Source organism: Chiloscyllium plagiosum, unplaced genomic scaffold, assembly GCF_037043375.1.
Source record: "Chiloscyllium plagiosum isolate Xiang-an unplaced genomic scaffold, Cpla_swu_hap1 HiC_scaffold_49, whole genome shotgun sequence".
NCBI classification, from domain to species: domain Eukaryota; kingdom Metazoa; phylum Chordata; class Chondrichthyes; order Orectolobiformes; family Hemiscylliidae; genus Chiloscyllium; species Chiloscyllium plagiosum.
In genome coordinates this window covers 11,795,880-11,823,712 of record NW_028270187.1, presented here as the reverse complement: position 1 = coordinate 11,823,712, position 27,833 = coordinate 11,795,880, and the positions used below count along the sequence as shown (strand labels likewise).

At 43.0% G+C, this 27,833-nt stretch overlaps 1 long non-coding RNA gene across 2 annotated transcripts; it reads left to right on the top strand.

Annotated features, from left to right (window-relative positions):
• Window positions 1-1,414: 1,414 nt before the first annotated feature.
• LOC148135573 (uncharacterized) lies at window positions 1,415-26,870 on the top strand. 2 transcript variants are annotated; one of them, XR_015754999.1, is made up of 3 exons: window positions 1,415-1,526; window positions 2,178-2,232; window positions 24,172-26,870. It is a non-coding gene; the product is annotated as an uncharacterized LOC148135573 (long non-coding RNA). The 2 variants fall into 2 exon arrangements; XR_015754998.1 differs by lacking the exon at window positions 1,415-1,526 and adding an exon at window positions 1,544-1,953.
• The last annotated feature ends 963 nt before the right edge of the window (window positions 26,871-27,833 follow it).

Genomic DNA, 27,833 nt, shown 5'->3' with positions numbered 1-27,833 from the left:
AATTCAGGTGGATTCCATCCTTTTTCTACAAGTCACGTTTTCCCCAGAAGAGATTCCAATGATCCAAAAATTTGAACACCTCTCCCCTGCACAAGCTCCTGAGTTGGGCATTCCTCTGCTGTATCATCCTATTCCTACCCTCAGTCGCTTGTAACAGCGGGAGTAATCTAGATATTACTACCGGAGAGGTCCTCCTTTCTAAATTCTTGCCTCTCTTCCTTATTTTTCCTTCGGAATCTCATCTCTTTCCCTTCCTGTGTAGTTAGTTCCAATGTGTAAGCCCCTTTGTGAATAGCCTGCACTCTCTCTGTGATATCCTTGATCCTGACACCAGGGAGGCAACACACTATTCTGACTTCACTCTATCGGTCATGCTGCTGACAAAGAGATTCGAGTTTTGTAATTTGTAAAAGGAGGACCTTCCAATTCGCGACTACCTCCATCTAAAACGATAAAGGCAGCTGATGTCAGGGAACACCGCCTTGAAGTCGGACAAGTTCCCCTCGAAGGCACTCACCATGCTGACTTGGAAATAAAACCACTTTCTTTCACTGTCACTGGATCAAGACCCTGGAACTCCGTGTTCATGGCATTGTGGGCAGCACATGGACAACAGCTGTTCCAGAAGGTGGCTCAACACTGCCTTCGCAAAGGGATGGAGAATAAATGCTAGGCTCAGCCAGCGAAATCCACGTTCCAGGAGTGAATAAACAAAAACAGCTGGGGTCTCTCGTTGTGCCATACAATACATCACAAGGTTTCTGTCTGCAGCATACTTGCCACTAAAATCTGTCATCCACGACAAACTAAATCGAGTTCCAGAAATGTTGTTGCACACCTGGTCTGACTTTTGCACATGCCTCCTGACCCAGAAATAAGCTCAGACACTGTGATGCAAGACTCTCTCCATCAGTTATTTTCTGCCTTCGTAAGAATGTTCCACTTATTCCATCTCTCTGTATGTTACTTTGGGCAAGAAGTTAATATTTCTGGATGAGGGGTCAGCAGGATTAAATACCACAGTTAACATTCGATCAGACGGAATGTTATTGAATGGGGGAGCACAGCGGACGGGCCGAGTGGCCGCCTGCTTCTCCGCCCCCTGATCAGATTGTGAGAGAGCCGGAGGGAGGAGTTATTAACATGACCCGGGAATGAACTCCATTGGAGCTTCATAAAGAGGCAATTCCCAGCTTGAAACCTTCTCTGCCCTTTCCCCCACGGCCTCAGTTCCTTTGGTCAAACTGGGAAAATGACCAATTGATGTTTGTTTCTGGGAAGCATTAGGAAAAGCAGCGCATGCGCGATGATTGTTCCTGAGCAGAGGAGCGCATGCGTGAGGCCCTCCCCCAGTGCTGCCATTGAGGAGCATTTACTCAGTGAGTGCAAGAGGTTTGTTTGAAACAGACCGCGATGGAGAGATCAGCGCCCAGGGAAGCGAGGGAACAGCAGGCTCCTTCCAGCAGCATATCGGGATGGGAGCCTGGGAAACAGGGGGGGGGCTCGGAGACCGGGATTGATTCGGGGTGAGTTCAGGGAGAACCGGGGGCTGTTTGTAAGAGGCCGAGCGGAGCAGGAACTGGTCCCGGAACTTGGAGTGAGCGGGCTGGGGGGAAGAGAGAGGCCTTTCTCGGGCTGTGTGTGGGCCTGCTGAGGGAGGCAGAGCGGGAAGAAGCTGCTGTGGGACATTCTTGGGGTTTATAATCCCCTAAACACTGATGGGAATTCATTGTTTGGCTTCTGTTTCACGCTCTTTATTGCGAATAGACTTTGAAATAAAGGACAGTAGAAACAAATGTAATAATCCTGTGTAAGATAAATATAGCAGGCACCGGATAAACATCTCCAGGTATGTGAAATCCTGCCCAATATTTGTTTTTCAACAGTTAAATGTATTGGGAGCTGGACATTGAACTGTGCAATCATTCCATTTGTGGAGATGTCCATATGTTGGTGAGTTTATTTTATCAAAGTGAAATGTTTTCGAATTTGGGAAACACAAAAAGACTGGAAGGAGCTCAGGGCTCGAGTGGAACCAGGATCTGCACTGTTCACCTTGCCCTGTTCAAAAACAAAGAATTGTAATGATCATGACCCGAATATTGTATTGATCATTTGATATCTTCCTACTCAGCTGCTAGTGATGCACAGGAGCTTTCTCTTTTGTCTTTCTCCAGGCAAATATTTGATGGACCAATCCAAGAGTGACCAACTGCTTCTCTCACCCAGCAGGTATGTTACCACTGTCAGAGAGGAGAAGGTCCTTTCCACTGTCTGAGTGGATTGAGTCAGATACACATTGAACTCCATTTCCAGAAGTATACATTCAATCCAAGAGTTAAACACAACTGACGATATATAAATCTACATTATTTTGACCTGTTTTCAGTATTTTCCACCTCCGTGACAGTAAATTCCATTACTCAAAGCCAATTACCATTCATAAGGTTAGAAGCAGGTTAGACTGTATGCTTATAGTAAATATACATTTTTGAGCTGCATTAAATTAATATGTAGATTTGGCATTTTTAAAGTTACAATCAATCAGAACAAACCGATCATGGTGTTACATGGTTATAACAAATATAAATATGAAGTGTATATTTGAGTGCAGATATAGAAGCAATGTTGGACATGTATGAGTAACTGAGCAGGACAAAATTATTCTTTTCATTCACATACGTACATACACATCTGTGTCTGTCTGTCTCTCTCATTCTCACTCTCAGCTGAGTGTTGATGAAAGCACACTTTATGCACGCTCCCATTCTGGTTGAGGGCCTCAGTAATGCAGAAGCATTTCCATACTTTTTTAATGTATGAAACACTGATTGGTAAGACCTTAAACCTACGTCATAAAGTGTATCAGAACTGGAATCACACAGGCATACAGACAATGTTGGTGTGATCTCGACCAGTACCACTCTTTAAAGTGATACATATTGGCAGCACAACACAAAACTCACTCTCACTCAGCCAGTTAATGGTAAAAGGGAAAAAAAAATGCAATTTAGGTCCACAACTACTTCCAGATATGGACAGTCATAAATTGACTGTCCACATTATTAATCACTTCAGAAGATGTTCATATCAGATGTTCACATTATTGCAGTGCCCAGCTGCAACTGCCAAAGACGACTGCACGCACAAAATGTAAAAAGAAAGCTGAGATTGAATACAATAAAATTCAGATTCTTGGCAAACGTAAGTATGGAACGAACATTAATGCCTTAATCACACAGGTTTATCAAATATTGAACGGGTTTACCCTACACCCTGCTGAAAAAACACAACTGAACATAGAGAATGGCATCCATATACTTGACTTGTCACTGTTGCACACAGAGCAAAACTGGCACTCAAGGTATTCAAAAGTTTAATAACTGCAGAACTAATCTCAAATTGGCATTTACACTGAGACACTGGCAGTGAGTGAATGAAGATTAGAATCCCAACAATTAGTGGAAACTAGTATGGAGAACAGATAAAGAATAAAATGTCTAAGTGCAGAGACAACCGGCTGAATGGTTGTACCAATTCTGTGATTGAGTCATAAATCACAAAATGTATAAGAGATTAAGGCCCAATCTCAACACCCTAAACACTATTGTTGGACTGAATCTCAGTCACAGATTTTCTTTTCTCTAATTCATTCATGGGATGAGGGCATCACTGACTCAGCCAGCATTTATTGCCTATCCCATACTACCCATGCAGCCACATTGATGTGGGTCTGGAGTCACATGCAGGCCAGACAAGGTCAGGATGGCAGTTTCCTTCATTCAAGGACATTACTGAACCAGATGAGTTTTTCTGGCAATCAACGAGAGATTCATGGATGTCATTAGACTCTTCGAATATTATTGGCTGCCAGAGAATTGAGCAACTTTGGTATATAAGAGTTGAACATGACTGGAACTCATTGAGAACTTCACTCTCACAGTCACACAGCAGAAACTGGCATGTATAGATCAATTCCTAAATTCTTACATGGACACAGCAGAAATTGACATGTATACATCAAGTCCTAAACTCTCGTATGGACACAACCAAAACTGACAGACATTGATTGGATATCTGCTCTCACAATATTCACACTGTGGCAACTAAAAGGGAGAGAACAATAATCCCACACACACACATATGACAGGTCCAGGTTGATAACTAGACTAACACATTCGCATAGCAAAACCTGACAGGTACAGTATGATAAATGAATTTGCACATTTATAAACAAGAAGCTGATAGATACAGATTAATAACTGCACTCTCATTTGCACAGAGCAGAATCTGACAGGGACAGGTTGGTAAATAACTCTCACATGTAGTTGGCAGTAAATCTCAGAGAAACACTGATAACTACACTCTCATATTCATAAAGCAGAAACTGACAGGAATAAATTGATTATGCTCCCAATATCAAATCACATAAATTGACGTGTACACTTTTATAACGACTCTCACATATTCACAGAGAAGAAACTGACAGGCAGAGATTGATAACAAAACAAAAATTAGTGGAAAATTCACAGGTCTGGCAATGTTTCAGGTCTAGTGACCGGTCCTCAGAACTGATGGTGGCAAGGAAAATGCACACAATGTGGTCTCCTCTATGTTAGGGAAACTGAGAGTAGATTGGATGTCCACAGTGCAGAGCACCTACATTCTGCCCAGACAAAAAGACCCTGAGCTTCCAGTTGCCTGCCACTTCAACACACCACCCTGTTCCCTGGCCAAGATCTCTGTCTCAGGCTTGCTGTCGTGCTCCAGTGAAACTCAGTGCAAGCTGGAAGAACAGCATCTCATTTTCTGCTTGGGATCTCGACAGCCTTCTGGACTCAATATTGAGTTCAATAACTACAGGGCTTGAGTTCTCCCATGTCATTACCCAAAAACCCACATATCCGGCCTTGTTAACATTTAGTCTGCTATTAAACGCTACCAATTGTTAGCCACTAACAGGCCCTATTAATAAACTTTTCACCCACTTAGTCTGACAGATTAGATTACTTGCAGTGTGGAAACAGGCCCTTCGGACCAATAAGTCCACACCGACCCTCTGAAGAGAAACCCACCCAGGTCCATTCCCCTTCATTTACCCTTTCACTTAACACTACGGGCAATTTAGCATGGCCAATTCATCTAACCACATTTTTGGACTGTGGGAGGAAACCCGAGCACCCGGAGGAAACCCATGCAGATACGGGGAGAATGTGCAACCTCCACACAGACAATTGCCCGAGGTGGGAATTGAACCCGTGTCCCCGATGCTGTGACACCATGTCACCCCACTCCTCTGTCTGTCCAACTGTTCTTCTCTTTCTTTGGACTCTATCTCCATCTATCTTTTACTCGTCACCCTTCCACCCAGCCTATCTTATGTATAAAAACTAATATTTTCCTACCAACCACCAGAAAATACAGAAGTTTGAATACACCACCCAACAAACTCAAGAACAGCTTCTTTGCTGTCATCAGACTTTTGAATGGACTGCTCAAATTTTAAGGCGAAAGTGGGTACTGCAGATGCTGGAGATTAGTGTCCAGATTAGAGTGGTGCTGGAAAAGCACAGCAGGTCAGGCAGCATCCGAGGAGCAGGAAAATTGATGTTTCGGACATTCCTGATGAAATGACCTGCTGTTCTTTTCCAGCACCACTCTAATCTGGCTCAAATTTTAATGTTAATCTCTCTCTCTTTGCAGCTTCAAAACTGTATTGCAGATTCTGTTCTATTACCCTGATGCATTTTGTATGATATTATCTGCCTGTAAAGCACACAAAACAATACTTTCCATTGTATCTCAGTGCATGTGACAAAAAGTAAATCAAATCAAATCAAATGGATAATTACACTCACATATTCATGTAGCAGAAGCTGAGAGGTACAGTTTGATAATTACAGTCAGACAAACTGACAGGAAAAGATGAATAAATACACTCAAACACTGATATTACAGAGCCTGACAGGGAAAGATTGATAATTAAACTCTCACATTCACAAAGCAGAGACTGATATCGACAGGTGAAAACTCAGTAGAAACTGAAGGATTGACAAGTACAGAAACATATTCACCAAGCAGAAACTGACAGCTACAGATTGACAACTATATTTATGTATTTACACAGCAGAGTCTGAAAGATACAGATTGACAGTTACACTCACTTTGACAAAGAAGAAAATGACAGGAAGAGAATGATAACTGTATTCCCACATTCACATCACTGAACTAACTGCTACAGTTTGATTAATACAACCACACTCTCAGAGCAGAAGCTGATGGGTACTGCTCAATAACTGTATTCACATATTGACAGGGAAGAAACTGACGGGAACCCATTAGTATCTACACTGTCATATTGACGTAGTAGGAACAGATTGACAATGATACTCTGGTGTCAAATAGCAAAACCTGACCCGGACTGTTTGATAATTGCACTCACATGTTGATATCGCTTAAACTAACAGGTAGAGGTGAATATCTGCATTTTCACAGATTAAACTGATTGGTTCAAATTGATGACTGCATTTAATATTCATACAACAGAAACTGACACGTTCTCATAGCTGAAACTTACATGTTCAGGTTGATAACTACATTCTCAGACACACAGGAGAAACTATTAGGGACAGATTGGTTAAGCAAACACACGTTCGCAGGGCAGAAACTGACAGGATAACTAAGCTCACATATCCACATCAGACAAACACACAGAGATTGATCGTATTTATTTAAAATGTGTTAAATGTATTTATGAACCAGTCCCTGGCAGTTTCTCCTATGTGTATACACAAGTTCAGTTACCAATCTGCACCTGTCAGTTTATGCTATATGAATGTATGAGTGTAGTTATCAGTCTGTCCCTATTTGTCTCTGTGGTGAGAAAATGTAAATATATTTACCAGAGAGTGACAGGGACAGATTGATAACTGTATTCACTCGCATATTTGCACAGATTATATGGATTGATAATTACAGTTTGATAATTACACTCAGATGTTCACAGAGCAGCATTTAACAGGTTCATCTTGATAATTGTCTTCACACATTTACTGAGCAGGAACTGACAGGTATGGATAGATAAGGAAACTTTCATATCCAGACACGCACTTGCATTAGATTATCCCATCCCATTTGTAGAGGAGTTGGTTAGTATCTGGTTCTCAGCGAATTGGTACAGATGTTTTTTTGATACAGTCACCAAAGAGCAGCTCAGGCAATAATAGAATCAGCCCTGTGGTCCTGTTGGAATTGCTGTCTTGAAGGAAGAACAGCCAAATGATTATTAAATTATTCCATTGACTTAATGTTGATTTTCTATCTCCCTCCAGACAATTACTTGAAGGACAATGACAGTGTAATATGTCCTCAGTACAAAACCAAGTGTGATCAGTTCCTTCTAACAAACAGCAGTTATGTTACTACAATCAGACTGAAGAACATCCTTTCCACAGTCACAGAGCAGATTGAATTAGACACACATTGACTCAATTTCCAGAGAGAAATTTTCAAATCAAGAGTCAATTCCCTCGGAGGAATTAATTTTTTTCTTTTTCTCTCCATTCTTTACGTACATCACCCCATTTGCCAATAATTGTAATAAATCACAGCCAGAGAGTTATAGAGATGTTGAGCACAGAAACAGACCATTCGGTCTGAGCCACCTATGCCAACCAGATATTCGAAACTAATCAAATCCCATTAGCCAACACAGATGCCGTTTGCCAGCACTTGGCCCACATCCCTCTAAATTGTTCCTATTCATGTCGCATCCACATGCCTTTTAAATGTTGGAATTGATCCAGCCTCCACCACTTCATCTAGCAACTCATTCCACACACACACACACACACACACACACACACACCACCTTCTGCATGAAAAGGTTGCCCCTTAGGTCCCTTTTAAAACTTTCCCCTTTCACTTGAAACCTGTGCCCTCTGGCTCTGGACTCCCCCACCTCAGGGAAAATGCCTTGTCTATTTAGTCTATCCATAATCCTCCTGATTTTATAAAGGTCAGAATTTTATAAAGGTTATAAAATACTATAAGGTCACCTCTCAGCCTCTAACACTCCAGGGAAAACACCCCAGCCTCTTCAGCCTGTCCCTTTCGTTCAAACACTCCAACCCTGGAAACAATCTTGTAAATCTTTTCTGAATGTTTCATGTTTCACAACATCCTTCCGATAGGAAGGAGACCAAAATTGCACACAATATTCCAAAAGCGGCTGAACCAATTACCTGTACAGCATCAACATGACGTCCGAACCCCGAAAACTCTGTGCTCGGACTAATAAAGAACAGCATACTAAATGTCGTCTTCATTATCCTATCGACCAGCGACTCCACTTTCAAGGACCTACGAGCCTGCACTCTATGGTCTCTTTGTTTCTTAATACTCCCCAGGACCTTACCATTAAGTATATAACTCCTGCCTTGATTTGCCTTTCCAAAGTGCAGCACCTAGCATTTATCTGAAATAACTCTACCTGCCACTGCTCAGCCCATTGGCCCATCTGATTATGATCCTTTTGTACTCGGTGGGAACCTTCTTTGCTATCCACTACACTGCCAATTTTGGTGTCATCTGCAAACCTTTTGTGTTCACATTCAAATCATTTATATAAATGACGAAAAGCAGTGAACCCAGCACTGATCCTTGTGGCTCATGACTGATCACAGGTCTCCAGTCTGAAAGGTAACCCTCCGCCGCCACCCTCTGTCTTCCATGTTTAAGTTAATTCTGTGTCCAAATTGCTAGTTCTCTGCGATTTTCATGTGATCTAACTTTGCTAACCAGTCTACAATGAAGAAACCTGTCAAACATCTTACTGAAGTCCTTATAGATCACGTCCACCGCTCTACCCTCAACAATCATGGAGTCAAAGAGATGTACAGCACAGAAACAGACCCTTCAGTCCAATTTGTCCATGCAGACCAGATAAACCAACCCAATCTATTTCCACCTGCCAGCATCCGGCCCATATCCCCCCAAACCCTTCCTATTCATATATGCATTCAGGTGCTTTTTAAAAGTTGGAATTGTACCAGCCTCCACCACTTCTTCTGGCAGTTCATTCCATTTATGTACCACCCTCTACATGAAAAACTTGCCACTTGGGTCTTTTTATTTCTTTTCCATCTCCCTGTAAACCTATGCCCTCTAGTTCTGGACTCCCCCATCCCAGAGAACATACCTTGTCTATTTATCCTATCCATGCCCTCATGATTTTATAACCCTCAATAAGTTCACCCCTCAGCCTCCGATGCTGCATGGAAAACAGCCCCAGCCTATTCAACCTTTCCTTCTCGCTGAAATCCACCAACCCTGGCAACATCCTTGTAAATCTTTACTGAATCCTTTCAAGTTTCACAACATCCTCCTGATAGGAAGGAGACCAGAATTGTATGAAATATTCCAAAAGTGGCCTAACCAATGTCCAGTATGGCCTCAACATGCACTCTATTCTGATCAATAAAGGAAAGCATACCAAATGCCGCCTTTACTATCCTATCTATCTGCGACTCTACTTTGAAGGAACTATGTACCTGCACTTCAAGGTCTCTTTGTTCAGCAAAACTCCCTCGTACCTTACCATTAAGTGTATAAGTCCTGCTGAGATGTGCTTTCCCAAAATACAGCACCTCGCGTTTATCCGAATTAAACTCCATCTGCCACTCCTCAGCCCATTGGCCCATCTGATCAAGATCCCATTTTAATCTGAGGTAACCTCCTTCGTTGTCCACTACACTTCCAATTTTGGTGTCATCTGCACACTTACTTACCATACCTCCTATGCTCACATCCAAATCATTTATACAAATGACAAAAAAGTAGTGGACCCAGCACCGATCCTTGTGACAGTCCACTGTTCACAGTCCTCCAGTCTTAAAAACAACCCTCCACTACCACCCTCTGTCTTCTACCTTCGAGCCAGTTCTGTTTCCAAATGGCTAGTTCTCCCTGTATTCCATGAGATCTAACTTTGCTAACCAGTCTCGCATGGGGAAATCCTCTTCGTTACTTCTTCAAAAAACTCAATCAAGTTTGTGTATCATGGTTTCCCTTGGACAAGACCATGTTCACTGTCCCGAATCAGACCTTGACTGTCGAAATACGTGTAAGTTCCGTCTCTCAAGATTCCCTCCAATATCTTGTCCAACACCAATGGCAGGCTCACCAGCCTATAGTTCCTGGCTTTTCCTTATCACCTTTCTTAAATAGTAGCACCATGTTAGCCAACCTCTAGTCTTCCGGCACTTCACCTGTGACTAGCGATGTTAAAAATATCTCGACAAGGGACATGCCAAATACTTCTGTAACCTCCCACAGAGTTATACAGTATGCCTGATCAGGTCCTGGGGGATTATCCACCTCTATGCGTTTCAAGACATCCAGTAATACTACTTTTGTAATATGGACATTTTAATATGTCACCATCTATGTCCCCCCATTGTATATCTTCTGCGTCCTTCTCCACAATAAACACTGATGCAAAATACTCATTTGGTATCTTTCCCCATCTTCTGCGTCTCCACACAAAGGCCACCTTGCTGATCTTTGAGAGGCCCTAATCTCTCCCTAGTTACCCTTTTGTCCTTAATGTATTCATAAAATCCCTTGGGAATCTCCTTAAAACTATTTGCCGAAGCTATCTCGTGCCCCCTTTTTGCCCTCCTGATTTCCCTCTTGATTATACTCCTACTGTCTTTGCCTCTTCGAAGGATTCACTCGATCTCTCCTGTCTATACCTGACGTATGTTTCCTTCTTTCTCTTAACCAAAACCTCAATTTCACCATCATCCAGCATTCCCTACACTTCCAGGCTTGCCGGTCACCCTAACAGGAACAGACTGTCTCTGGACCCTTGTTATCTCATTTTTGAAGGTTTCCTATTTTCCAGCCATCAACTACCTGCGAGCATCTGCTGCCAATCAGCTTTTGAAAGTTCTTGTCTAATATTGTCAAGCCCATTGATATTTTACACTATTTTTCAAGGGGTTTAGACTGAATTCTTATCTGAAATAGGTGCCTGGGATAGGCGTTAAATCTACATTTAATATGACTTTTTTAAAGTTAAAATCAAGATGGAAAAGAAAACCATATATAACATAGACGTTAAATACAGAGATAGAAGGAAACCAGACAAAAGTCACCAATTTACTGGATGAAACAGTGTTATTAAGTTTATTAGTGATTGGGCAGGACAGAGTTAAACGTTTAATGAATTTTTGTCACATACAGAGACATGACAATTAAATAATGTGAATTCCAAACACCCATTGTGCGCCAAAGCCTGATAAATAAAACTGAACATGCTAGGGGCTAGAAACAAATGTAGAAATTGCTGGAAAAATTCAGCACGTCTGGCAGCATCCATTGATAGAAAGTAGAGTTAATGTATTGGGGCTAGTGGCTGCTATTCAGAACTGAGTTTCTCCAGGAATTTCTAATGTTGTTCCTGACAGTGGAAAATAATTACTGCACACGCACACAGCAACTGACTGATTCAGAATTAGTTCACAATACAAACATCATAACTGCAGAGCAGGGACTGACAGTTATGGAGTTTCATATACACTGCAGGCAACAGGAAATGATCACTCTCATGTGGAGTCATTGTGGTCTGCAGCAGTCAGAGACATCCAGCTAACAATTCTACTCCCACTCAGACAGCATTCCATTTCCATCAATGTATCATGGTGGCAGAGGAGCTGCCATCCCCACCTTTAGCACAACGTCATTCTCCATTTCTCCAACTTGCAGGAACAGATTTTCTTTATGACTCTGTCTTCACCAAAAAGGTTTCTTGTGCCATTATTTCAAATTAACTTTCATTTTCTACAAGTAGCCCTGCATTCCCATGAAGTCTGATATTAAATACAAGAAAATCAATACCATTTTCTCAAATAATCAATGCGATCACATAATTGTAATTTGAAACGATGGAGTAGGAAAGATTTAGTGAGATAATAGAACATAAAACATGACAGCACAGTATACTATTCCATTTTCATCCATATATTTATCCAATGACCATTCAAATGCCCATAAAGTTGGCGAGTCCACTACAGTTGCAGGCAGAACATACCATGCCTCTACTACTACTGAGTAAAGAGACTACTCTGACATTTGTCTTATATTTATCATCCCTCAATTTAAAGCAATGTCCCCTTTTGCCAGCCATCACCATCAAAGGAATAAGGCTCTCACTGTCCACACTATCTAACCCTCTAATTATTTTATGTGTCTCTATTAAGTCACCTCTCAAACTTCTTCTCTCTAATGGAGCCTGATGCCCCTCAGCCTTTCTTCGTAAGACATTCCCTCCAGACCAGATGACATCCCAGTAAATCACCTCTGAACCCTTTCCAAAACTTCCACATCCTTCCTGTGATGTGGTGACTAGAAGTGGACGCAATTTTCCAAGTGCGGCCACACCAGAGTTTTGTGCAGCTGCAGCATGACCTCATGGTTCCAAAACTCAATCCCTCTCCCAATTAAAGCTAACACATTGTATGCCTTCTTAACAACCCTATCAATCTGGATGGCAACTTTCAGGGATCTACGCACATGTACATGGATGTCTCTCTGCGCATCTACACTGCCAAGAACCTTACCATTATCCCAGTACTCTTTATTCCTATTGCTCCTTCCAAAGTGAATCATCTCACACTTTTCCACATTAAACTCCATTTGCCACCTCTCGGCCCAGTTCTGCAGCTTATCCATGTGCCTCTGTAATCTGCAATGTCCTTTGGCACCGTCCACAACTCCACTGACCTTAGTGTCATCCACAAATTTACTAACCCATCCTTCTGCGCTCTTACCCAGGTCAGCAGTGGACCCAAAACAGATCCTTGCGATACACCACTAGTAACTGAACTCCAGGATGAACATTTCCCATCAACTACCACCCTGTGTCTTCTTTCAGATAGCCAATTTCTGAACCAAACCGCTAAATCACCCTCAATCCCATGCCTCCATATTTTGTGCAAGAGCCTACCATTGGGAACCTTACTGAAAACACCTAATCAAGCACTTTACTGAAATCCATATACACCACATCAACTTCTTTACCCTCATCCATCTGTTTGGTCACCTTCACAAAGAATTCAATAAGGTTTTTGAGGCATGACCTGTACTTCACAAAATCATATTGACTATTCCTAATCAACTTATTCCTATCGAGAGGATTATAAATCCTGTCTCTTGTAGACTTTTCCAACACTTTACTCACAGCCGAAGTAAGGCTCACTGATTTATAACTACCAGGGTAGTCTCTACTCCCCTTCTTGAACAAGGGGACAACATTTGCTATCTTCCAGTCTTCTGGCACTATTCCTGTAGACAATGACAACAAAGATCAAAGTCAAAGGCTCTTCAATCTCCTCCCTGGCTTCCCAGAGAATCCTAGGATAAATCCCATCTGCCCAGGGGATTATCTATTTTCACACTTCCCAGAATTGCTAACACCACCTCCTTGTGAACCTATATTCCATCTAGTCTAGTAGCCTGTAACTCCGTATTCTCCACAACAACATTGGTATTCACACGGGGAAAAAGACAATGAAAAATATTCATTTAGCACTTCTCCTATCTCTTCGGACAGCATACACAACTTTCCACTCCTGTCTTTGATTGGCCCGGAAGTTATTCTCGTCATTCGTTTATTCCTGAAATAGCTATAGAAAGCTTTAGGATTTTCCTTGATCCTATCTGCTAAAGACTTCTCTTGTCCCCTCCTGGCTCTTCTTAGTTCTCTCTTTAGGTCTTTCCTGGCTAGCTTGTAACTCTCAAGCGCCTTAGCTGCGCCTTCACGCCTCATTATAATATAAGCCGCCTTCGTCCTCTTGACAACTTCCTTAGTAAACCAAGACTCCCTCACTTGTCCACTTCCTCCATGCCTGACAGGTATATGCTAATCAAGGACACGCAGTAGCTGTTCCTTGAATAAGCTCCACATTTCAATTGTGCCATCCCCTGCAGTTTCCTTTCCCATCCATGCGTCATTAGTCTTGCCTAATCGCACCATAATTGCCGTTTCCCCCAGTTATAAATCTTGCCCTGCGGTGTATACCGACCTCCCTTTCCTTCGCTAAAGTAAACATAACCAAATTGTGGTCACTCTCACCGAAGTGCTCACCTACCTCCAAATCTAACACCTGGTCGGGTTCATTATCCAGTACCAAATCCATTGTTGCCTCTCCCCTGGTTGGCCTGTCTACATACTGTGCCAGGAAACCCTTCTGCACACATTGGACAAAAACTGGTCCATCCGAAGTATTCAAAATATAGTATTTCCAGTCAATATTTTGAAAAGTTATAGGTGTCCCATAACAACTACCCTGTTACACTCTCTCTTATCCAGAATCATCTTTACAATCCTTTCCCCTACATCTCTGGAACTATTCTGAGGCCTGTAGAAAACTCCCAACAGAGTGACCTCTCTTTTTTTCCTGTTTCTAACCTCAGCCCATACTACCTCATTAGACGAGTCTTTGTACATCCTTACCACCACTGTAATGTTGTCATTGCCATACCTTCCCCCTCTTTTACCATCTTCTCTGTTCGTACCGAAACATCTAAATCCCAGAACCTACGACAACCATTCCTGTCCCTGCTTGATCCATGTGTCTGAAATGGCCACAACATCAAAGTCCCAGGTACCAACCCATGCTGCAAGTTCACCCAACTTATTCCGGATGCTCCTGGTGTTGAAGTAGACACACTTCAAACCACCTTCCTGTTTGGCGGTGCACTCCTGTGACATTGAAACCATATTTCTAACCTCACTACTCTTAACCTCTGGACACAGAAACTACAATTTAGGTTCCCATTCCCTTACTGAATTTGTTTAAACCCTCCCAAAGAGCATTAGCAAACTTCCCCCAGGATATTGGTACCCCTCTGCTTCAGGTGTAGACCATCATGTTTGTAGAAGTCCCACCTACTCTAGAGTGAGCCACAATTAACCAGGTATCCAAAATTCTCCCTCCCACTCCATCCCTTTAGTCACATGTTCATAGAACATAGAACAATACAGCACAGAACAGGCCCTTCGGCCCACAACGTTGTGCCGAACATTTGTCCTAGCTTAAGCACCCATCCATGTACCTATCCAATTGCCGCTTAAACGTCACCAAAGATTCTGACTCTTCCACTCCCACAGGCAGCGCATTCCATGCCCCCACCACTCTCTGGGGAAAGAACCCACCCCTGACATCTCCCCTATACCTTCCACCCTTCACATTAAATTTATGTCCCCTTGTAACACTCTGTTGTACCCGGGGAAGAAGTTTCTGACTGTCGACTCTATCTATTCCTCTGATCATCTTATAAACCTCTATCAAGTCACCCCTCATCCTTCGCCGTTCCAACGAGAAAAGGCCTAGCACTCTCAACCTATCCTCGTACGACCTATTCTCCATTCCAGGCAACATCCTGGTAAATCTTCTCTGCACCCTCTCCAAAGCTTCCACATCTTTCCTAAAGTGAGGCGACCAGAACTGCACACAGTACTTCAAATGTGGCCTAACCAAAGTCCTGTACAGTTGCAACATCACTTCACGACTCTTGAATTCAATCCCTCTGCTAATGAACGCTAATACACCATAGGCCTTCTTACAAGCTCTATCCACCTGAGTGGCAACTTTCAAGGATCTATGAACATTGACCCCAAGATCTCTCTGTTCCTCCACCTCACTAAGAACCCTACCGTTAACCCTGTATTCTGCATTCTTATTTGTCTTTCCAAAATGGACAACCTCACACTTGGCAGGGTTGAACTCCATCTGCCACTCCTCAGCCCAGCTCTGCATCATATCTAAGTCCCTTTGCAGCCGACAACAGCCCTCCTCACTATCCACAACTCCACCAATCTTCGTATCATCTGCAAATTTACTGACCCACCCTTCGACTCCCTCATCCAAGTCATTAATAAAAATTACAAACAGCAGAGGACCCAGAACTGATCCCTGCGGAACTCCACTTGTAACTGGGCTCCAGGCTGAATATTTACCATCTACCACCACTCTCTGACTTCGACCAGTTAGCCAGTTTTCTATCCAATTGGCCAAATTTCCCTCTATCCCATGCCTCCTGACTTTCCGCATAAGCCTACCATGGGGAACCTCATCAAATGCCTTACTAAAATCCATGTATACTACATCCACTGCTCTACCCTCATCCACATGCTTGGTCACCTCCTCAAAGAATTCAATAAGACTTGTAAGGCAAGACCTACCCTTCACAAATCCGTGCTGGCTGTCCCTAATCAAGCAGTGTCTTTCCAGATACTCATAAATCCTATCCCTCAGTACCCTTTCCATTACTTATCCTACCACGGAAGTAAGACGAACTGGCCTGTATTTCCCGGGGTTATCCCTATTCCCTTTTTTGAACAGGGGCACAACATTCGCCACTCTCCAGTCCCCTGGTACCACCCCCGTTGATAGTGAAGACGAAAAGATCATTGCCAACGGTACTCTCTTGCTTCCCACATAATCCTAGGATATATCCTGTCAGGCCCGGGGGACTTGTCTATCCTCAAGTTGCTCAAAATGTCCAACACATCTTCCTTCCTAACAAGTATCTCCTCTAGCTTACCAGTCCATTTCACACTCTCCTCTTCAACAATACGGCCCCTCTCGTTCATAAATACTGAAGAAAAGTACTCATTCAAGACCTCTCCTATCTCTCCCGACTCAATACACAGTCTCCCACTACTGTCCTTGATCGGGCCTACCCTCGTTCTCGTCATTCTCATGTTTCTCACATACGTATAAAATGCCTTTGGGTTATCCTTGATCCTATCCGCCAAAGATTTTTCATGCCCTCTCTTAGCTCTCCAGGTCCCTTCTGGCTATCCTGTATCCCTCCACTGCTCTGTCTGAACCCTGTTTCCTCAACCTTATGTAAACCTCCTTCTTCCTCTTTACAAGACATTCAACCTTCCTCGTCAATCAATGTTCCCTCACACGACCATTTCTTTCCTGCCTGACAGATCCATACATATCAAGGACACGTCGTATCTGTTCCTTGAAAAAGTTCCACATTTCCACGACATCCTTCCCTGACAGCCTATGCTTCCAACTTATGCTCCTCAGATCCTGTCTTACAGCATCGTAATTACCCTTCCCCCAATTGTAAAACCTACCCTGTTGCCCGCACCTATCTCTCTCCATAACCAAGGTGAAAGTCACAGAATTGTGGTCACCATCACCAAAATGTTCACCCACTAAAGCCCATCACTTGTCCCGGTTCATTACCGAGTACCAAATCCAATATGGCCTCCCCTCTGGTCAGACAATCTACATACTGAGTTAGAAAAGCTTCCTGGACACACTGCGCAAACACCGCCCCATCCAATCTACTTGATCTAAAGAGCTTCCAATCAATATTTGGGAAGTTGAAATCGCCCGTGACGACTACCCTGTGGCTTCTGCACCTCTCCAAAATCTGTTTCCCAATCTGTTTCTCCACATCTCTGCTGCTATTGGGGGGCCTATAGTAAACACCCAACAAGGTGACTGTATCTTTCCTATTTCTGACTTCAGCCCATACTACCTCCAAAGGCAGATCCCCCTCGAACTGCCTTTCTGCAGCCGTTATACCATTTCTAATTAGCAACGCCACCTCCCCTCCTTTTTTACCACCCTCCCTAATCTTACTGAAACATCTGTCACAAGGAACCTCCAACAACCATTCCTGTCCCTCTTCTATCCACGTTTCCGTGATGGCCACAACATCGTAGTCCCAGGTACCGATCCACGCCTTAAGTTCACCTACCTTATTTCTGATACTCCTTGCGTTGAAGTATACGCACTTGAACCCATCTCTGTGTCCGCAAGTATTCCCTGTCAGTGCTACCTTCTTCACAGCCTCCCTACATTCTTGGACATCCTGACAAACAGCTAGCCTACTTGCTGGACTACAAGTCCGGATCCCATCCCCCTGCCAAATTAGTTTAAACCCCCCTGAAGAGTGCTAGCAAACCTACCCCCCAGGATATTGGTGCCCGTCTGGTTCAGGTGCAACCTGTCCTGCTTGTACAGGTCCCACCTTCCCCAGAATGCAGTCCAATTGTCCAAATACCTGAAACCCTCCCTCCTACACCATCCTTGCAGCCACGTGTTCAACTGTACACTCTCCCTATTCCTTGCCTCACTGTCACATGGCACCGGCAACAACCCAGAGATGACGACTCTCTGTCCTAGCTTTTAGCTTCCAGCCTAACTCCCTGAGCTCTTGAATGACCTCCCCACCCCTCTTCCTACCTATGTCGTTGATGCCAACGTGCACCATGACTTCTGGCTGCACACCCTCCCCCTTAAGGATTCAGAAGACACGGTCCAAGACGTCTCGGACCCTGGCACCCGGGACGCAACAAACCATCCGAGAGTCTCGCCCATGTCCACAGAACCACCTGTCCGTCCCTCTAACTAGAGAGTCTCCTATAACTAGTGTTCTCCTCCTCTCCCCCTTTCCCTTCTGGGTCTCAGAGCCACACCTCGCGCCACAGACCCGGTCACTGCAGCTTACCCCTGCTAGGCCGTCCCCCGCTACAGTATCCAAAGCGGTATACTTATTGTTTAGGGGAACGACCACAGGGGATCCCTGCACTGCTTGCTTCCTCCCCTTCCCACCTCTAACTGTTACCCAGCTACCTCTGTTCTCTGGCGTAGCTATGTCCCTGTCGCTTCTATCAGCCTCTCGAATAATCCTCAGTTCATCCAACTGCAGTTCCAGTTCCCTAACTCGTTCTGTGAGGAGCAGGATCTGACTGCATTTCCTGCAGATGAAGTCGGCAGGAGTATCGGTGGTCACCCCTACCTCAAACATCCTGCAGGAGGAACATTCCACTGCCTGCGCTGCCATTACCCTACACCTCGTATCCAAAACAAGAACACTGAGTAGCTTACCTGTGGACTTTAAAATTAGGTTCGAGGAGGAGGATGGGAGGGAGGCCCTACTATGTATGGCCTGGGGTCCAGAACACACCCACTCAAATATCAATCACTTACCTTCCCGACCAGCTCTGCGCTCCAATCTCACTTCCGCCCAGCTCGCGCCACTCTCTGAGGTGAAAAGACCGTTGGCGTCGAGGTAAGTTCTTTATATATCAATCACTTACCTTCCCGACCAGCTCTGCTCTCCAACCTCACTTCCGCCCAGCTCGCGCCGCTCTCTGCTGTGAAAAACTGTTCAACTCCTCTCTCTCCCTATTCTTCACTTCGCTAGCATGTAGCACAGGCAACAAACCCGAGATAACAACTCTGTTTGTTCTAGCTCCAAGCTTCCATCCTAGCTCCCTGACTTTCTGCCTTGAATCCACATCCCTTGTCATACCTATGTTGTTAGTGTCTAGGTGGACCATGACTTGGGGCAGCTCCCCCTCCTCTTCAAGGATCCCAAAAACACTATCTGAGACATCATGCACCCTGGCACCTGGGAGGGAACACTCCAACCATGAGTCTCTCTCTTTCCCACAGAACATCCTATCTGTCCCTTTAACTATGGAGAACCCAATGACTAATGCGATGTTCCTCTCCCCGCTTCACATTTGAGCAGCAGGGACAGATTCTGTGCCAGAGACCTGTATCCTGTGGCTTACCACTGGTAAGTATACCCCCACCCCCGAGCTGCTCATTTTATCTTTTTGCGAGAAGAATTCAATTTAGTTTGGATACATGTGAGGTGTTAGATTTTGATGAGACAAATTCAGGAGTGGACCTTTACGCTTGATGGTGGGGTCTTGGGGATTGTTTCTGAACAAAGAGACTGAGGGGTGCAGGTTCATATTTCCTTGAAAGTCGAGTCACAGGTAGACAGGGCGGTGAAAAGGCATTGGGCATGCTTGCCTTCATTGGTCAGAACATTGAGTGTAGGAGTTGGGATGTCATGTGGTGGCTGTACAAGACGTCAGTGATGCCACTTTTGCAAGATTGCATACAATGCTCATCACCCTTCTCCAGGAAGAATGTTGTTAAACTTGAGATGGTGCAGAAAACATTTACAAGGATTTTATAGTTATAGAGTCATACAGCAGAAAAACAGACCCTTCAGTCCACCATGTCCATGATGTCCAACAAACTCCAATCTGCATTCATGCCATTTACCTGCACTTGGCCCATAGCCGACTATGCCCTGGTTTCTTAACGGCATATCCAGATGCTGCTTAAATGCTGTGAGAGTATTCCATCACACACTCAGGCAGCATATTACAAACTTTACGTCAAAATATTTTTCTCAGATATCCTCTAAACTGTTTTCCCCTCCACTTCAACTTTTGCCATGTGACAGTGAGGCATCTTTCACAATTTAGTATATCTCAGTCAGATCCTCCCTCAACCTTCTCTGCTCCAAGGAAACCAAACCCAGCTCATACAGTCGTCCCTTTTCAGGAGACTTTTCAACCCACTGCATCCTCTCCAGCCAATCCCTTCCTTCTAATTGTGTGGCAATCAGAACTGCACACAGTATTTGATCTGTCTTACAAAGTTGTAATAAGACTTCCTTGCTCTTATATTCAACAGCTCCGGTACTGAAGGAAAGCATTCTGTATGCCTTCTTCAGCAGCCTGTCTGCCTGTGCTGACACCTTCTGTGATCTATAGACTTGTACACCAAAGTCCCTTTGTTCCTCAGTACTCCCTCGGGACCAATCCTTCATTGTGTAATTCTTTCCCTTATTAGACTGCCCAAAATTCATTACCTCACAGTTATCAGGATTAAATTCCATCTGTCATTGCAGTCCCCAATGTCCTCATATTGTAGCCTGAGACCATCTCCCTCACTGTCAACAACATCACCAACTTTCATGTCAGAGAGCAAAGAACAATACAGCACAGGAACAGGCCCTTTGCACTCCAAGGCTGCACTGAAACGTGTAATATTTCCACATGAAAAATTCATCTGCGGGCTTACTAATTATACTTTCTACATTCACATCCAATTGTTAATATGTACATAACAAGCAGCAAGGGTCCAAGCACTGATCCCTGTGGTACACCACTGGTCACAGGCTTCCAGTCACAAACACAACCCACCACCATTATAGTTTGCATCCTGGCTGCAAGCTCATTTCAGCTCCAATTTGCTTAAGACTCCAAGAGCTGGGTTTGGACCAGTCTTTTATATGGGACTTTGTCAAAGGCTGTAGGGGTGGCCTGTACCTGGCCAGAATAGAGTGTCCCATATCTGTTAACACAAGCTGGCCTTTAAGAATTAAACAGCAGGATGTGAAACGCAATGGCAGGAAGAAACTACACCAAGCAGCCTACTCGCACAGTAAGGCAGAATGATATCATTCAATAAGCCACTGCGAGGACAGTAAGAAGGGCCCAGCCTGGTCCCATTCGAAACAGTTCTGACAAGCAGACCGAAGGTCCAATAAATGAGTAATTCTAGCCACATTAAATGAAAGGGTAATATTCCCAGTTAATGATCAGACACCAGGTGCTAGTTACAGCCCATTAATGCCCTAAAACAGCTCAAGTTATCTTATAGTATGTAGTTTCTTGAAATAAGTTAGAATATTAAGAATTAGGTTCTCGTAAAGAGACGTAGCATCATCTCAGTAGTTTCCAGCCTAAAATATAGGTGCATAATACTAAAGCATAAAGAGGAAAAGAAGCATTTAAACCTGGAAGTGAAGGTTTAGATAATGACTTCTCTTACACCCAGAACACAATAGATTGCTCACAGCCCATTAATCACAAAGTGCTAATAGTTGGGATAGCTAAATTACTTTACATTTTGTAACTGAGTTTTTATAACAGAAATTAAAATTACAAGTCGATGGCAAGTAAGTCAAAACAAACTGTCCTTTTGTCTTTTTCTTCATATATTCCCCACTGTGCTAATTATATCAGAGGAGCAATTGAACTTTATAAAATGGAATACAATGAATAACAATATTCAAGCAGTCATGAGAGACAAGCTAGACTGAGAGAAACCCAAGGGTGACTAGAAAATAACTTTGGAATGTGAATGAATAGGATGCATAGAAAGACTGCAAGGCCTAGAGATTACAGTGTCCTCTAAACTCTGAGAGGTCGGGGATCCTGGAGCTGTCCATGGAAATGCCCATCATTGATTAGGTGCCTCATTGATTACGGTATGCAAACTAAGAGGGAGGAACATCATAATCAAGTTGTATGTGATTGTTATCAGAAAATTTAGAAACAATATTGCTTATTCTTGTAAAATCAGAGTGCGTCATGAACTTCTGTTCTGAGGCCAGTCTCGGGAGAAGATCATTTGGCCCTCTCCTTGCACTAACCCGTTTCTGCTTGAATAAACACCGACCACTTGCCTGAATGCTGCCTGCCTGCCTGCTGAGTCTTTCATCCCTGGTCGGAGGGGGGGGGGGGGGGGGGTTATGCTTCGACAAAGGCCTTACAGAAGTCCATGTAAACCACGTCAACTGCATTACTCTCATCAGGACTTTCCATTGCCAGGACTGGAGGTTTTGAGTTTTAGGGAGAGGCTGAACAGGCTGTTGCTTTGATCCCTGGACTGTCGGAGAATGAGGTGTGACCTTTGTACAGGTTGAGAAAATCATGAGGGGCATGATATGGTGATAGCCAAGGTCTTTTTCCAAATGTGGGTGAGTGCAAAAATAGACGGCACAGGTTTGAATTGTGGAAAAAAGATTTATAAAGGATTTATGGGGTTACTTTATCACATAGAGGGTGGCAATTGAATGGAATGAGCTACCAGAGGAAGTGGAGGTAGTGGGTACAATCACAACCTTTTCTAGGCACCTGGATATATACAAGTTTAGAGGGATACGCGTCAAATGCTGGCAAGTGGGACTAGACAATATGTTGTGGTTTCACTTACCAGTGAATCTTACAGACACAAACAGTCAAAGAAAATAAAGTCTTTACCATTCACTTCAGGAAACATGAACTGAAAATGCTCTCCTTTGCTAATTGGCTGTCCACTTTACAGCAAACATTTAAACTGCTCAGTAACACAACGCAGGATCAAGTGAGTGTTGGCATCCTTGTATCATAACAACTATTCCGTTCAAAAATGTTTTTTATACATAAAATCAGTACGTATACACAACAGCCCGTGTAGACAACATTAAATTTTAGTTTCCAAGTTTTTCACTGGACAACGTTGCTCTAATCTGTTGACCGTCTGTCACATCTGAGCTGAGTTTTGAAGGATAGCACAGACTGACAGGTAGAAAGTACTTTCTGAGTACACAAACCGTACAAGTAAATGGAAGAAACAAGATTAGTTCTGTACTCACAGAAGAACAAACAGTTGCAGATTGCTCCAGTTATTGTCCTTATTTGTGTCATGAAGGACTTGAAGGAAACTGAGATAATTTCTGGACACAACAAAGAGTAAGATGGTGCCAATACACAGTGGAGACAGAATAACTTGCAACTTACAGAAATACTGTCAGGTTCGTAGGTCTATAGGCAAAAATAGAAAAGTCATGAGGGGCATGATATCACAGTTGGGAGAACTAGCATTTCATTAAACAAGTTATCCAGGACAGTGTGAGAGTGAAGTATGTCAGTCCCAGTTTAAAAGTGAACTTCCTAAAGCTTTTAAATCGAAAAGTAAATTCTACTTGTTTATTAGAAAATACTGAACCTATTGCATGTTCACAATGTATTCCACTTAAGTTGGGAAAGAAGTAAATAAAAATTCAGACTAATTATTCATCCAATTATCTCACCATGGCTTAAACTTGCTGTCTGACTCTCTGACTGGATGTAATTCTTGAATCTTTTTATCCAGACTGGAGGAATTAAATAGCAGCCAAGCATCAGATTGAAACAAATATTGCAAGTTAATTTGTTTCCACAAAAAGTAGAACAAATCTCAGACAAAATGACTGAATAAATACTTTGTTTTCAAGTAGTCCAAAGGAAAATCAAACATTGACATGAAAAGGTATGCATTCAGACAGATACCCAGAAATTATTGGGCACGGAATGAAGAAACTCTCATACTGGCCTTGTTATAAACATGTGAACAATAAATTCAAAGTACACATTCAGACCAGAGACTGACCAATCCAGAAAATAACTTACAATCCTAAACAGTACCTTTTGAATAAAAGTTGTAAAAATTTTCCAACCTGCTTCAGAGTGCCAGAGACTGACAATGGTATAAAATGTCTCACTTTAATTTGCAGTACAGAGTTCCTCCAGTACAGGTAGAGATCATTCGGCCCACAGGCCTGCAACAACTTGCCAAAGCACATCTCACCCAGATATAGACGCCTACCCCCATAACCACATCTTAAACATAGTTAATCCACCTATTCTGAACATTGCTGAATATTACAGTGCCATTTACCATCTAGCTAACCTGCTTGTTTGGACTGTGGAAGGATACTGGAATACCCAGAGGAAACTGTTCTGAAGACGTGAGTATAACTACCTTTAAGCCAGTTGAACTTCTGGACAGCACCAAGTGTTCTGAAAAAAAAAGTAACATTTGGTCAAACAACTCAAGGAGCTGCTTGCCTGGAGACAAAAACAAAATTGAATTCAACCAATCGGTTTAAATTATATCCCGAAAATACCAAATTCCAATCCAGTATGAATTGAGTATATTGACAATCTTATAAGCCAATGATACAGTCCGATGCTCTGAAGGTACAAGACCGGGAAAAAATTAACTATTAGAAGGAGAATTGCCAAACCACCAGCATGTAAAAAGACTGCCTGAAAAATAGCTCTCTTAAAGGTACCTTTATCGATCAGTGACCTGTGAAGCACAATCTCCAAGAAGAACAAAAGAAAGGAATACAGAAAAGAACCAAAAGTTGCCTGGTTTTGAGGTATGAAGTTTTGTTTTGTAAATCTTAATCAGGAGTTCGATCAGAGTAGTATTATAGAAGATAGGTTCGAGGAAGGAGTTGTAAGTAGTTGTTAGTTAATCACTCTGTTATACTTTAATAAATAAAGCTATTAATCTTTAATGTGTTCTTGGCTATTGAATTTTCACAGATTACTGCATGGGATAAATCTTTTCTGTGTTGCTGGTTTTAAATTAGTAAAGAGGTTTGTTGTAACAAAACCAATGCAGACGTGGGGAGCAGTTTGCACAATGAGCCAAGGTTGGGGAATTGAAACTGGGTCCCTGGCACCAGTGTGCCACCATGCTACCCAGACATTGATGGCAAATGATAAAATCTTTTGCATGTTGAGCAACAGAGATTTGAAATAAAAAGAGCTTCTGCAGTTTCTGGCAAGTGTCATGTTAAACAGAGACAAATATTGTAAGTACACATTTATTCACAGAGCACACACTGAAAGGTATAGATACTTTCAAATGTACTCATTCATTCATGTAGTTGAAACTCCGGTACAGAATGAAAACTGCACATAAACATTCACATTGCAGAAACTGACAGGTGAAGGTTTAAAACAATTCATTAAAAAAAACTGACAGGTACATTTTGATAGCACTCACATATTCTCAGAGCTAAGTGCACACAGACAGATAAAAATGTCACAGAATTCTGATTTTTCTTTTTGTCCTCTGCTTTGAGACATTTAAACTGACAAAATCCTGAAATAAATTCATAACTGTAGTGTATACTCTGCAATTGCATGACAGAAATGGGAGGCAACATTCACCTTTAGCTTTATCTGTAACTTACTGTGTGTGCTCACAGACCACACACTGACAGATTCAATTACAAGTCACCGTAATATAACGGGGATGGAGTGAAAAAAAAAACATTCATCTGAAAGTTAGAAATGTTGAGATATTTGCTCTCTCACATGCCATTCATTGACAGAAACTGAGTTCAAATTTGGGTGAAGATTTGTAGCTCGGGTGCTCGTTGTTGTGGTTCTGTTCGCCGAGCTGGAAATTTTTGTTGCAAACGTTTCGTCCCCTGTCAGACGACAAGCAACATGAATTCGACTGGGACAACAGAGAACAGCCAGGGAATTCCGAGAAGCATGGCACTCATCCACAAACTCCATCAACAAACACATCGACCTGGACCCAATATATCGGCCACTACAGCAGACAGCTGGAACTGAAGCGACATGGACAGGCCACTATAAATGCCGGAGGAAACACCACAGAAGCGCTTCACAGGAGGCTCCCAAGCACTGAGGATGTCACCTAGACAGGGGACGAAACGTTTGCAACAAAAATTTCCAGCTCGGCGAACAAAACCACAAAAACTGAGTAAAAACAAGTTTAGAAACAACAAACTGGCAGTTACAGAATGAAATATGGAGTCAGTTGCAAAGCATTAAATTGTTAGGATACAATGCAACTATCTATTGGTGAGAAACTGACAAACAGTGTAACATCAGCAATAAAATTGTTATTGTCAATTTCTGCAATGTACAAGATATTGCCTCTTGCCAAATGCTGCAGTTATAAATACAAACTTACTGTCAAATCGCAGAAGTTGATTGTAAGGATTTGCTGTGGAGGGGAGGGAGTCCTACCTGAGACTGTCTAAAGTGGTGTTTGGTCACACTCAAAATTGTAGATACTAAATGAGACACATTCTTATGTTAATGACTGACACCTACAGAGTAAGAAACAACAGGTTACACTTCAGAAGGTTTGAGTTACAGTCCAGTTACATACTGACATGTAAAGACTGTGAAATAGAGTAAACAAAAACCTCCCAGTAATGGATAGGCACAGATTGGAGGAACATTTGCAAGTGGCAGGCAAATGGTGTAAAGTTTTATCGCTTCCATCAGTGTTTGATGGATACAGAATTAAACCTGTCCTGAAGTAACACTAATTGACTATTACACAGAGGACCAGAGCCTCGGTGGTGTTGAATTCATGCCAAATGTCTAAGATAGATATAAGGTTAAAGTGAGACATATATAGCATGCTAACGGTTGCTGGTTAACAGGCATTCATAAGAGAAGGACAATTGCTCTAAATCCCTGCGTGAAAGTTCAATACTCCTAAATAAAAAGAGTAGCAACGTGGTTCTGATACGCTGTCGTTACTTGCAAAGCAAACAGTTATATATCGGTCTCTGGGCCCACAGTTAGCAATCAAGTTCTCAGAAATATATTAATCCCACAGTCAAGACAGACATTTTCAACCTATGACTCAAGAAAAGTTTTAAATAGGGACTTTTTTTTTTCATCTCTCTCCAACTCCGTGCAGTTGAGAACGAATTCCATCAACCCCAAACCTAGAAAACATTCACAGTCTTAGAATCGCTACAGTGTAGAATTAGGCACTTCGGCCCAACAAGTCCACACCGACCCTCCGAAGAGTAATCCACCCAGACCCATTCCCCATAATTCTGCATTTACCCCTGATTAATGCAACTAACCTACACATCCCGGAACATTATGGGCAGTTAGCATCGCAAATTCAACTCCCTGCACGTCTTCGAATTAGATTAGATTACAGTGTGGAAACAGGCCCTTCGGCCCAACAAGTCCACACCGACCCGCCGAAGCGAAACCCACCCATACCCCGACATTTACCCCTTACCTAACACTATGGGCAATTTAGTATGGCCAATTCACCTGACCCTGCACATCTTTGGACTGTGGGAGGAAACCGGAGCACCCGGAGGAAACCCACGCAGACACGGGGAGAACGTGCAAACTCCACACAGTCAGTCGCCTGAGGCGGGAATTGAACCCGGGTCTCTGGCGCTGTGAGGCAGCAGTGCAGTGCTAACCACTGTGCCACCGTGCCGCCCACGAATTGTGAGAGGGAAACTGAGCACCCGGAGGAAACCCACTCAGACTCGGGGAGAATGTGCAAAATCCACACAGACAGTCGCACGAAACTAGAATCGAACCAGGGTCCCTGGCGCGGTGAGGTAGTCGTGCTAAC